This window comes from Nothobranchius furzeri, chromosome 12, assembly GCF_043380555.1.
Source record: "Nothobranchius furzeri strain GRZ-AD chromosome 12, NfurGRZ-RIMD1, whole genome shotgun sequence".
Taxonomy (NCBI): domain Eukaryota; kingdom Metazoa; phylum Chordata; class Actinopteri; order Cyprinodontiformes; family Nothobranchiidae; genus Nothobranchius; species Nothobranchius furzeri.
The window spans coordinates 20753297-20765996 of record NC_091752.1 but is presented as its reverse complement, the minus strand read 5'-3'; positions in this window follow the sequence as shown (position 1 = coordinate 20765996).

Below are 12700 nucleotides of genomic sequence, written 5' to 3'. Positions count from 1 at the left end.
TTAGATGTTTTTGAACATGTTACATGAACAGAAAATGAAAAGATGGTAAGGAGACAAGATTATTTATAATGCGTTACACTTATTTACAGATCAAAACCAGTATGGACCAGTTATGTACGGTTAAAGCAGGATTAACCTGAGTGACTCTTCCTGGATCATTTATTTAAACTGAGTGAGCAGGAAGTCTTTATCAGTGCAGCTGGATCTGCTGCAGGAGGATCCAGACGTGGATGGAGGGCTGGAGCAGACCCGTGGCTGGACGTTTCTGGTCAGAGGAACATCATACAGGACGATCTGCAGAGAGAGCTTTGGGACGCTTCCTCTCACTGTCCACTCCATCGTCCATCTACAGGGCCTGCTGGGCTGGCTCAGACGACGGCTGTTACATCTCTGTGAATGACTTGCCTGTTAACAGTAGTGGTGGTCTGCTGGTACCTCCTCCAGGACTGAGCACCACTGACCTCCTCCACACACATCTTCCTCAGGCTCATCCTCCCGACCCACAACTTCACCAGCACAGAGGCAGATGTGCAGCACAGTGCATGCTGACCTGTAATAGATTAAAAGAGGTTTTTTTTAATTGAAACATGTAAAACAAAACATATAACCTGCAGAACACTGGTTCTGTTCAGTTTAAAGAAATGCAGCAGGGAATAGTTAAAAAAAACTACAGAGAATTTACATTTTTAAGACAGATCTAATCATTATTAGGCTTAAGTTGAATAAACAAATGCACATTGAAAACACTTCAATGCTATTTTATTAAAAAGCCTGTATTTTAAAACGTTTTACCCTCATTTGATGCAAAATAAGAAGTTCTAAGGTCCAATTTACATTAGAAAACATCCTACTGCATTCAACATTTATAATGCATTTGATTTATAATAATTACCTACATGATGATACTCTGTAGTAATGTGTTGTGTGTGTTTAACAAGTTCATTCTGTAGCTTAAAACATACATGAAACCATCTAAAGTTAACATGTAAGTCCTGAAAGCTTCTAGAATAAACAAAGTTACTTTACCTGAAAACGGTTGTGAACAAACGCTGCTGATGGACGTGAAGCTGCTGTAGCTCCTTAATATTCCTGCTCCATTTTACCTAGCTTTAACATTTTTCCTTTGCGTGTAGCTGCCGCCACGGCTGTGACGGGACCTACGGGCCACCGTAGAGGTGAAGGCTAGACTGACCGAATTCAGAGCTGCTGGTTTTCGGTCTTAGCGGTCTGGCAAGGATCCGGCCTTGCTAGACCAGCGAGGACCCGTACTCATAAGCATCCTGCCTGTGGATTCTGACACACCCTGTGCTTCCCAGCAACAATATTCTAAGATTATTTCCTCGGTAGTTAAATGTAGATATGGCTGAGGTGGTTCAACGCATGCCACGGGTTTTACACGCTCCGGTAGGTTTCTCCGTGTCTGTTCCACCCTGACGGTGACCTTGCTGCTCCGCACTCTGTCTCCTCCAAAGTCTGAATGCCAGAGCTGTCAATCAAACAACCTCCTCACCTCCCTCCGGTTCCACCGTGGGGACTCTTCTAATGAGGTGCACGTCAGCATTAAGGGACAAAACGCTGCCTGCAAAAAAGTTTCTTCGGGTGTGAGAATGTGTTGCATGAAGACAATGAGACTTAATTAGAAATCAGATCTACAGTAGACTTTTTTGTGTTGAAAATTTCATGTCGTTTGGGTTTATATTTTAAAAAATACATTACTATAAAGAATATTAGGTGAAATAAGTTTGTTGGGTAAATTAAAAAAATTGATTATAGAAGTTATTTTTTAGGAAATTAATTCTAATTACAATGTAATGTCCCTATTATTCACTGTAAACACTGAAATGATCCTAAGCATGCTCTGGTTACAGTAAATTATGGAAATAATTAAGTGAAAACAGGAATTATGATGGGCTTATTATGGTGTGTAAAATGGAATAAATATTTTCGTGCAGGCTGAACATGTAAATAGTCTCCTACACCCAATTCCTGCTTTAGGTTCTGATAGAAAATAGACAGTGAAACTCTAGGATAAGAAAAGCCGGACAAATCTACGTCACACTGTCACTTAAAATTCACGAATTCACCCATCTTGACTTGCAATGGAGAAGGTTGTTGTTGGTTTAGTCCAGGAATCAGCAGCGGAAACCTCGGCTGATTAAGCTAACCAATAGCATAAAAAATGTCCACATCGCAAGTCAGTGGTAGAGTTGTGTCGCTGTTACCCAATCTGAGGCAAGATGTCCAAATATCAGGACATAACGCTCCACATCCTGCCGTGGTGTACCAACCTCTGCAGCAGCAGACTTGTCAGTGCTGATCCAAGCGTTTCTGGACTTTTTTGCCCTGAGTACGGCTTGCAACGCATTCATTCCCGCCAGAGATGTATTGATTAAACGAGTGAACCACTTTAGATCCTACACACAAAACGATGGGTGTAGGTTGCCGAAGTTCATTTTCCTGTAACATGCTGTGCAGCAAACACAATGAGAAGAGAAAGACGGTGAGGATGTTGCCAAATGGTTGAAGGATTTTTGTGAGAACAGGCTTCGCTCTGAAATCTGCCACAGTTGCTGCTCCCCCTAACTGCTGCTGTTGTCATCACTTATCGTTATCGAGGTGAACTGCTCAATAAATATTGATTTGAGGCAATATCACCAGGTCCTAGCAGGGTATGCTTTTTGCAGTTGATGTGGTTCTTTTGACGTCTTCAAGCTACGACCTTTAGCAAAACAGAAATGAGGACTTTTCTCCAGCCGGTGAGGGTTGAGTTTCTCAATATTTCTCTTTTTTCAATTTAATTTTTCATGTTTAATCCTCGGTTACTGCAGTTTGGGGGGGACTTGGCAAGGATTTGTGTGTTTGTTAGTCTGCAGCTGCAAACACTGAGATGGAGCTGCAATTTGTGTGCATTCCAGGAACACAGAAGAGTGGGGTTTATGAGAATTAGTGGTTGCCATGGAATCCTCAAACACACTCTTCACACAGAATATAAGAGGATTTATAGCTGCATTCTCAAACCTAGTTCCCTTTTTATTTCCTCCCCTAATTCTCACACTAACACAAAGACACGTGACTCTCGCGCATGCTCACACACTCACAAACCCTACAATAAGCTGGTTCTAAAGGTGGTCGATCAAACATATAATTTTCCTCCGGTGCTGACAGAGGCCTCTCGCCGCCGAACAGAGACAAGCCGCTTTTATCGACTGGCATCCAGAGGGCCTCGGCAGCCATAATAGCAGCAATAAGTGACTAGCCCAGTCAATAGAGTTTCTATTAGTGCACTGCTCCCTCAGCTGCACACCATCACACACAGCGAGCTCGGGACGAGGAAAAGGAGGGAGAGGCTTGGGAGCTGTCAGAAGGTCAGGAAGGAGCAGCATACCCCTGTGGGAAATTTGTTGTGTGTTAGTGAGCGTGTACAAGAGAGAGGACCTGGAGTCGATCAATAAGGGAATAAATAGGCACCGACACTGGGTTCAGATACCACAGACGTGATGTAAGCAACCGCTAAATAGGTCAACAAGTTCTTGCTCATCACATATGCATGTAAAACACACAGATTAGGCTGTATGGACAAATGTAATCCAAAACTGTGCACTGCATCATTAATTTGGCACAAATCTAGGTATAATGTGAAACTAAAGAAATATAAATCATTTCTATAATGTGCAAATTGTAAGGCAAGGCTTCAGTGACCTTGGTTTTGAATCTGTGCAAGGTAATCATACCGCTTCGCTCTAACAGAGAGGGTAATAGCCAAAGCAAACACTCTCATCCACCTCCGAGCATCCCACATAATACCACCTATCATTAAATTAATAATGCTACACTGCTTAAAGAGACAAAGATTAATCTGGCAGCTCAGGAGAGAGGAAGTGAAACAGAAAAACTGTTTCAGACCTCAACCTAAGCTGCATGAACAAGAGTATGTATTTTCTAATGTTTTTAAACAAAAACTTTACCTTTATCTACTAAATTCAGAGAACATGCCTGCGAAGTGAATGAAGAGACTTTCTGTACTGTTATGTTCACTTTAATAACAGCTCTAACACACACACTACTACAGCTTCAGTTCCCCAACTTCCGGGTTGCCGTAAAACGTGCCACACCCCATGTCGCAAAATCCCAACATACACTTGACTAAACCAAAACATCGGTGTGTGCTAACACTGACTGGATATGGCATCTCCCCCCTTTTAACGGCTATTTATATTTCTTTAAAAATCAAATTAAATAGTGGTTAGCCTAAAATAAAATGAATAAACTTATCTTGCAGAACAAACGCAACCAAGTGAACAGGGTCTCAACTTAACCCATTGAAACTAGTTACCCTCTTCGGTAACAGGCCATAAGGGCGACTATAAGTCCAGTCTCTGAACCGGCCTGGACACACGACCTGACCTTGTTACAGTCTGGTTAGTGAGTGGAGGGTCATCCGCGGCAGCCGCCTGACTAGCCGGGCCAGCTCCCATCAAAGCAGGAGTCAGAGGCTGACAGTCCATCACAGGAGGTGTCTGTGTGCTGACAGGCTGCGCTGCAGTGGGGTCATAGAGTGGCTCTGGCTGCAGGTGACGCCTGTTCCGACGCAGCGTGTCCCCATCCTGTGTGCACAGGATGTAGGATCTCGGAGTGATGCTCTCTCCGGTGATGACTGCCGGTGAAGCCCACAACGCCTGATTGTCCAGGTTGGACAGCACTCTGTCCCCAGGGTGCAGTGGTGGCAGTGATCTGGATCCGTGGTGATGATTGTAGTAGTAAGCCTGCTTCGCTTTTCCTCTTCTGTCATTCTCTCTCACCACGGATTGATTGGGCCACTTGGGTTGGAGATTTTCCTTCAGGGTGGGGAGAGTAGTGTGTAACTTCCTTCCTAACAAAAGCTCTGCAGGACTATAACCTGTGGTGGAGCAGAGTGTGGATCTGTAGACCAGCAAGGCCATCACAGGGTCCTGTTGCTTCAGTATCTTTTTGGCAGTTTGCACGGCCCGTTCTCCGCGGCCGTTACCTTGTGGGTGGTGAGGGCTCGAGGTGCAGTGCTTGAAGTCCAGACTCTTGGCGAACTCCCGGAACTCTGCACTCGTGAACTGAGGCCCATTTTCGCTCACCACCTCGTCCAGCATGCCGAATCTGGCAAAAACAGTCTAAAGGTTAACCTGTGCACTAGTGGTTGTAGGGAGAAGCAGTATCTCTAAGAACCTTGAACAATAATCAGACCCGACTAGGAAGTTTTGATGATTGTACTCACAGAGGTCCGTGGCAACCCTTTTCCAGGGCCGATCAGGCAGGGGTGTTGAAATGAGAGGTTCTCTCAGTTGTGTTCTTTTCTCTTCAGTGCATTTTGGGCAAGTCCTCAGAAGCTTGTTCAGCTCTGCAGCGAGTCCCGGCCACCAGACAGCCGAGTATGCTCTCTGTCTGCACTTTACGAGGCCCTGGTGACCCTCATGTATGTTCCCCAATATGTTACTCCTCAATGATTTTGGCACTACAATCTGATGACCCCTGAGCAGGAAGCGCTCATGCTCTAACAGTTCATTCCTGACTTGAAAGTACTCTTTGGCCTCTGCTGGTACCCTCTGCTGGTGTTCGGGCCACCCAGACCTGCTGAGCTGTATCATGGTTCTGAGTTCCGGATCTAGTGCAGTTTCAGTCTTTATTTCCTCCAACTTGCTCGCAAATGCGGGGATCCCCTCGATCACACTAGCTGCATAGGAGGTGATTTCACTGTCTGTGATGGTTGCATCTTTCGTGCAGGTTGACGGGCAATGTGACAGGGTGTCTGCAACTACCAGTGTTTTTCCCGGTGCGTACTCCGCCACGGAATAAAAATCTCACCAGTCTCACGAGGAGACGCTGACACCCGATCCGGACGTTGTCTAAGCTGCGGGAGTTGATGAGGGGCACAAGCGGTTTATGGTCTGTGATTAACTGGAATCTTCCTAGTCCCACCAGATATTTCTGAAATTTTTCACATGCCCATGCACCTGCCAGCTGCTCCTTCTCGATTTGAGCGTAGCGGGTCTCCACTGGCCGTCGTGGAGCTGTAGCCACCCACCCACCACCCCACCCCACCCCCCACCCCCACCCCACACACACACCCCACCCCACCCCACCGAGCCCATAGCTACTCGCGTCGGCTGACACAGCTGTCGGTTTGGGCACATCATAGAATGTCAGCACCGGTGAGTAGCTTTTTGATCTTTTCAAACACTGTGTGTTGTGGGGTTCCCCAGCTCCAGGTGTTTTTCTGCTTCAGCAGCGTGTCCAGGGGGTCTCCAACAGTTGCCAGGTTGGGAAGGTATTTCCCCACATAGTTCACCATTCCTAGGATTCTTTTCAATTCCTGCACATTCGTGGGTGGAGAGAGTTGTTGTATGGCGTGGATTTTGTCTGGATCGGGTCGGACTCCAGACTGGTTGATAAGTAGTTCCCTCTGTTTAAAGGAACATTTATGTTGGTTGAGTGTCAAGCCTGCGCTATTTATGCATTGTAGCACTTTATCGAGTCAGCTATCGTGCTCTTCCTCTGTGGCACCAAAGACCAGGACATCGTACATGAACACCTCTACTCCTTCCAATCCCTGCAGGGTCTCTACCATCTTCCTCTGGAAGATTTTGGGAGCGCTGTTTATTCCAAAGGCCAGCCGCTTAAAGTTGAACCTGTCGAATTGTGTGATAAATGTGGTGACTTTGTAGCTTTCTGGGTGCAGGTGGTATCCGGAAGAATCCACTGGCTGCATCTAGTGAGGTGAAGGGTGTTGCACCACTTAACTTAGCTATTATTTCATCAGCTGTGGGGAGAACTTACTGTTCTCTTTTGACTGCTTCATTCAGTCTTTTAAAGTCCCAAAGCTTGACGACGGATTGAATTTGGCCATGTCACCTCAGTAGCTCCTTCTTTCATGTGCATCTGACACCATGTGAAATGAATGAAGAGACTTTCTGTACTGTTATGTTCACTTTAATAACAGCTCTAACACACACACACACACACAACTACAGCTTCAGTTCCCCAACTTCCGGGTCGCCGTTAAACGTGCCACACCCCATGTCGCAAAATCCCAACATACACTTGACTAAACCAAAACGTTGGTGTGTGCTAACACTGGATATGACAATGCCTTCATCTCATTAAGTTAACGTATTAAACACACCATACTATGATTCATTATTCTTATTTCCCCCATTCTTGTTTTGGTTGCGTCACCCTTAGTTGTGTGGCATTAAAACATTGGTTGCACTCTAAATTTTCTTTTAACCTAGTAATCCTCATTGTTTAATTTGCAGATCAAAAGCCTGATGATCATAAAGGCATTTCATTGTTCGAAATTTTTGAACAAATCACTAAATAAACTACTACCATGAAATCTTAACTTTAACCTGCATTGTCTGAAGCTCCTGATGCATCTGTTCCTGCAACTCACATATTGAATTAGCGGAAATGATGTCATCTAAAGCAAGAATATGAAAATTTGAAGATATGCATTATAAACGGTGTTGAATTATCATTAAAATAAAGCAGATTTAAGCTCTGGAGGCTGGGCGATACGGAAGCGTGTTGCTGTCAGTACAAGGAAAACATAAAGGAGCAGTCTCGCTTAATGAGAACGTTTCTCATTATAACCTGATATAATTCTTGTTTTAACAAGAAACTGTCTCTTAATAACAACATGTAAAAGTCTTTTTGACAAGAAAGTTTCACTAAAAAATATGTCCAATATCTTGTGATTATGAGAAAGGTCGTAACTAGAGATGAGCCGGATACTCGTTTCAGACGAGTATCCGGTACAGATAAAGCATTTTTGACGAATACGAGCATGAAACGAGTAAACCTCGTAAATATCTGTAATCGTGCTGAAGGAAAATCCTCATTGGGTAACTGACTGTCTTCACGCTCTGTGATTGGCCAGTCACATAGAGCGCCAGCCCCTCCCTACACACAAAACTCTCTAGCCGGCCGGGAGCGCAGTCCGTCCGGCTCATCCACGCACACACACAGACAGTAACGGATCTCGCTGTGATTGCTTCACTGTTGCTCACGTTTCTTCAGTTTTCCCTAGGTTTTCTTCAGCTCGCTTCTTTTTCAGTTGAATATTTAAAGTTACTTTTTTCGTAACTTGCATGGTGCATTTGACAAGACAGAGCTGACGTGCTGCATCAGTCACTCACTACCTCCGCTCCGGTCAGGTTTTTTATTTTTTTTAACTCCATCTCTCTCCCTCTCACCCTCTCTATCTCTCTCAGACACACACACCTTAATCAACATTGTTTTGTTTAACTTTGTGTGTGGCAAAATGCCAAGAACATTCAAAAAAAATTCTGTTTAATCAAAAATATACATAAAGTTGTGTCTGGTTCTAGCATTTCATATTTCCTAGTTCCTACTGCATGAGTTCAGATGTATTAATCCATTCACTTAAATAATAATGTTCTGATTTTATTGAAACACTTTTTCTGTAATAGTTTCTTTACTATTGTGATCAAAAATAGTTAATCTAAATTCTGAGGCTGCTTAGTTTTCAAATAAACAATACACATATCAACTTCTGATCATTCCATATCAATTTCAGACTTAAAATAATATATTGATGTAAACCACACCCACTTCCAGTTAAACCACGCACACTTCCGGGTTATGCCACGCCCATTCCGAGTACAGATACAGATAATTTAGTTGGTTGAACAGATACAGATACAGATGCAGATAGTGGTGTACTCGCTCATCCCTAGTCGTAACAGGAAAATGGCGATTTTATGTTGTGCCGTTCAGTTCCAAATGAACGAGGTGGTTTTCCCAGTTTTGATGTTAAACTTTAAAGAATTACAGCAGCGCCACAACTGAAGGGGTAAAACCACCAAACAATGGTGCATAAATCAAAAATGTATCCTCGCTAGCTATCTTCATTAGATCTGCCGTGCACACCTAGTTGCCAAGGCAACAGACAGACAGCCTTTCAGCATGGCATACACTAAAAGCACCCACAGATTTCCCACATGAGAAAATATCCAATGTGATACTGGGAAAAACTTTTTTTATTAATGTAAAAACGTTTGAAAGTTTTTTATTGAAAAAAAGCACAAACAGGAAGTAACTTTTACTCTAGAAACTGCAACCCAACGCAGAAATATCGCAAAATTGCATGGACAACATCGACATATACATAGAGACAAGGAGTCCAATTTTATATAGCGCCTCCCAAGATAAAAATGGCGAGGTGCTTCACAAGAACAAACCTTTTTAAAAGTAAAAAGATTTTTATTAGAAAAAAATTGTGATTAAAAAATGTGAGGAAAGAGAGAAAATGAAGAAAGAGGGAAAATCAGATGTATTTTTTCCGTTATGACCTTTCTCTTTATTACAAGATATTTAACCCATTATTACAAGAAACTTTCTCATTAAAACAAATTTTATGTGTTGTTATGGGGGCACGCTGACAGAGGCGAGGCTGCTGAGCACAGGTGCCACCGGTCCCTTCGCTCACCAGCAGCCCGCAAGGTGGGTTAATTGACTTGGCCAAGGTCACAACAGCAGAATTCTCTGGCTGGAGCTGGGATCGAACCTGCAACCTTCTGAATACTGGAGAACCTGCTCAACCTGTTGAGCTACTGCTGCCCCATGTTATAATGTTGTTCCTATTTTCCCCCCACACTGTCATAAATGTGCTTCCATATAATTGCTATGGTTTCTCTTTGTTCTGTTTTGTAAAATACCAAAAACCTTTTTTATTAAAATCATAATAAAACTGCGTAAAACACTTTATTGATCTTTATTACAAAGGGAAAATAAACAGATTTGTTTATTTTCATTGACACAGGAATGTGCTTTTTAGGTTAAAAGTTAAAAAGCATACACACGCCAAACTTTTTTAAAAAGTTCTTTACAAATTTGAGAAAGCTAATTCGTCATATTTTTAAAATGCACAAACCAAAGCAGCTCCATCAAACAGGCACATGTGAGTGAAACACTGTTTGAAGTCTTTACTCAGAGTCACATTAATCAGCAAAACAAAGCAGAACAAAGGAAGAGACTTGTGAGCTCAGCTAGGAAAAAAACAAGTGATACAAAATAGATGTGAGCTTCTGGAGAAGCTGAATCATTTTGAAGCTGCCGTCTCTCTGAGGCCTTTTGATCCTAAAGTGTTCAAGGCAGATGACCAAAGTCTGACCAACACTTTTAGTCAGCAGCTAAAAAATGTCAGCTGAAATACAAAAGAAAACCAACGTGGCATTTCAGATGTGTCACAAAAAGTAGAATAGACGAGTCATTTTTATTTTTAAACCCAAACTACTCAATAAATGATGCGTTATGCTGAGCTCTGAATAAGACAGTGGCACAGCCCTCTCCTTCTTAGTAAGATTACCCTGAATTTATCTTTAGAAGCCACGGACGGTCATTTTGCGCATAATCTGAGGGGACAGCAGCACAGCTGAGCACGAACACAAACTAAACAAGGGCAAAATTAAGGAAGACACGGAGAAGAAAGCCTTCACTTGTCGTAAATTTATTTGAACAGACACCGAGAGGCCAGATGTTGTGGATGAAAAGCCATTAAAGGAAAACCAGAACCAATAATAGATGCTCTTCCACAATAAAACCCATCTTGCTCTCTCGTGGTAAATAAAAAAGGCCCCTGGAACCTGTATACATTAAAGAAATTTTAAACAAGAAGTCTGGAGATGCAGTTTGAGTCAAATAAAAACACAAGAATGCAGCATCCTGAATTTAATCTAAGAGGTTTCTGAAAGACACTTTAGAAATTGGATTTCGGCCTCTGTGCAGCGGCTGAGATATTATATCTTGTCTGGGAAGACGTCGGCCATTGACGCGAGTGCCCTGTGCGCTGGCTCGGGCTGGAAACAGCTGGTGATGGATGCAATTTAATCGTTACCAGGTCAGGCTCGAATCACAAAAGGTGTTTCTCATTCCCCTGATGCACATCAAGCACTAATTGCTTTACAACGAATGCACTTGTTGTGGCTGATCGAATCACTGACCCCAAATCAGATCCATCAAAAATAAAATCTCTGTGATTAAGCCCTAATATGATCAAATAGATTTGAATAAAACCTCAGATTTCATGTTTTATGAATTGTTCAAAAAGTGTGCGTATTTTGATTGTTTTATAACTTTATTTAGAACGAAACATATGTACAGTAAGTTGAATGAAAACAAGAAACAGACAAAAGTATAGCAAATGCATGGAATTTTTTATTTATTCTTTATTTAACCAAGAAGTTCCCATTGGCATTAAAAACTTCATTTCACAGGCATCCTGGCCAAGAGGCAGCAAAAGTTAGTTACACGTTTATTCAGTTATACAGACATGTTATCCACAAAATTACAGAAGGAAGTTACAACGCAGGGGGTGTTTCTCAATGTCAAGGCGCCTGGCCTCACAAGGCGATATCTTGCGAAGCCAGGCGCCTTGCTTACGAGGACACTGTCCTTCCTTGGTCAAAGAAAACGGTTAAATAGAACAAACTTGGATCACTTGACCGCGGCTTCTACGGCGATCATGTAACGTCACGTGACATGGAAAATAACGTTACATTTTATAAGTATTAGTTTCAATATAAACATAAAATGAGCTTTTTACTTTGTAAATTTTGTATGTTTATTAAATGAAAATTATAAGTGAGTTACTACCCGCTAGCCACCGAAGCTGCAACTAATAAACAACTAACCAACCACAGAAAAATTCTTTGGATCTAAAAAAAATTAATTTTTAATTAGTTGACTTACTTTTAAACCTGAAATTTGCCACCAAAGTAGCTGCCGGCTTCTGATCCGCCATCCTTCTGAAAATACTGTGCTGTATACTGGGTAATTTTTGACCAAGGCTAGGCTACAAGACACCTCCTGTGTATCCTTGCTCAGCTAGCTAAACGGCTAACAAACGGAGAGCACACACCTCAGTAGAACATGATCACTGGAACACGTCTTGGCGGTTCCTGATGACGTATCTCCTAGGCAACCGGGGCAGGGCCAAGACATCAAGGCAAGGTTCCTTGTCATGGAGAAACACCTAGGGAATCCATCTCCAAATGAACGTGATGGTATGTATTGTTCCTGGCAATAGGGGGCAGTACATACCCAAATCACTGCAAACAAGTGGTACCTTTGTGTTTTGCCAACGGATGGCCATTAGCGTAAAAAATCCCTGGGAGCACAACCTAAAGCTAAATGCAGGGCCGGCTCTGGGTATTTTGGTGCCCAAGGCAAGAGTGCCCATTTGCCCCCACCACCACCCCCACATCGTGCCTGCACGCCTCTCACCCAAACCCAAGTCCACCCACCCACCACACATTGGAAAAAGTAACTCCACAGTGATTCCTTAGTTACTAATTTTTTATTTTAAATATTCACACAGCAACTCTTTAAAGCCAACAGCCTGAAGAATAAATGTAAGTTTGAAAGATAAGTAACCTGAGAAAAAACCAACAACTCAAAATGTTGTGCAAATGTCATGGGGGGATGCAAAATCAAAAGCAGCATTAAACTGTGCAATCAAAAGCAAAACTCAAATATCAAAGTGTCATCATAAAGAAAGTTCTACTTTCCATTTTGTTCAACTGCTGTGGCCAGTCAGCAGGATCCATGGGGCCAGCAGCTCATATATGTTCACAGACATCTGTTGAAGCTGATGATGATGTCTCTTCAGGCTGTTGGATTGGAGCACTGAGGCCCTGTCCACACGTAGCCG